We start from the raw sequence: 1,399 nt of genomic DNA on the forward strand, positions 1-1,399 counted from the left end.
AATGGCGGCTCCTGGCCAGGAGCCGGGTCGTGCCTGTACCCTGACATCCCTTTGTCCGTCTCCTTTTCGGGGTGAAATTGGGCCTGGCCATATTGACACGGCTTTAATTTTTAAGCAGCCCGGAGAGGAAAGGCTGGGAAAAGGGAGAGGCTGGGCACCGCAACACCGCGCCCGCTCGTAATAACTCTCTTTTTTTTATTTTATTACATTTCTTTTATTATATATATTTTTTTTTTAAATAATAACTTTCTAGGAGCTCGGAAGCATCCCTTTTTTCCCTTGAAGTGGTTATAAATCCCCCGAATAACCCCAAACCGTGCCCCGCAAAGCGCCATACCTCACGTGTCAGCATCCCGCCGGCCACCTCGGGAGGCTGCGATTTAAACATGTATTTTTAATGAAGGAACACATTAATTTTGGCAGCTCCATGGCCACATCCTCCTCCCGACCCGGCACACCGGCCCCAACGGGCCCGTCTTCGCAGGGCACTGGGCGCTTGCTCCTGCGGGGCTCCCAAATGCCCCAGCTCCGCATTTTGGGGCTAAAACCAACGGGTTTGGGTTCGGCTGGATGGTCTCCCCGCGAGCCGTGGGCTCGATGGAAACCCCAGCCGGCGTTCGCCCACGGTTCGCGGCCCCACGCTGCGCTCCCTACCTCGCCTCTGCTCCCACTTGGACGTAAATCCTTCTTTTTTGGGGTGTTTTCAGTCTTTTTCGGGTCACTTCTAGACCAGAGCGGTGTTTTCCAGCGCGGCTGAGCTTGCCCGGGGACACGCAGGGATGTGCGAGCCCTGGGAAAGGCCGAAGTCTGAACAGGAAGAGAAGTGCAAATAAATGCCAAAAAAAAAGAAAAAAAAGAAAAGGGGGAAGGAGGACCGTTACCGGAAATTTGCCAATTTTTCTGGTTTTTGCAGAAGTTTAGCATTGCTTTGTTTTTTTTTTTTTTTCCAACCAGGAAAAACGCGTTGTCGACACCCAAAAAGCACCCACAAGCGGCACGAAACACCCATCACCAGGTGCCCGGGAGGTTTCGCGTACCCAAAGCGAGTTCCTCTCGCTCCAAAACGCCGCTCAGAAATTGGCATTTCCGGAAAAAATCACGTAAAGCCCTATTTTTCTCCACGCTGAAAAAAAAATCCCTCTTTTTAAAAAATAGTCTACGTTTTCTGCTTCAAACCTGCAAATCAAAGCGAATTAGAGCCAACTCGGCTCGCCCACACACCTCCAGGACACAATAAAAATCAGCCCAAGAGACCCAAAATCTCCGCGGGTGCTGAATTTGGGGGTTTTCCCCCCAGAAAAGGGAAGCTTTTGCAGCAAGGACACAGCGGTTCGGGGAGGTTTTGCCCAAAACCGCCGGGTTTTTTTTTTAGCGTGCAAATGGGACGTCCGGCGGTTCG

At 51.5% G+C, this 1,399-nt stretch overlaps 1 protein-coding gene across 1 annotated transcript in view; it reads right to left on the bottom strand.

The window, feature by feature from the left end:
• LOC103922160 (natterin-4-like) overlaps nt 1-1,399 on the bottom strand; it is a gene marked incomplete at its 5' end in the record, with an annotated part of 5,997 nt that overhangs the window by 2,431 nt on the left and 2,167 nt on the right. The gene's annotated exons all lie outside the window — the stretch shown is intronic.

This window comes from Pygoscelis adeliae, unplaced genomic scaffold (assembly GCF_000699105.1).
Source record: "Pygoscelis adeliae isolate BGI_AS28 unplaced genomic scaffold, ASM69910v1 Scaffold328, whole genome shotgun sequence".
Lineage (NCBI taxonomy): Eukaryota > Metazoa > Chordata > Aves > Sphenisciformes > Spheniscidae > Pygoscelis > Pygoscelis adeliae.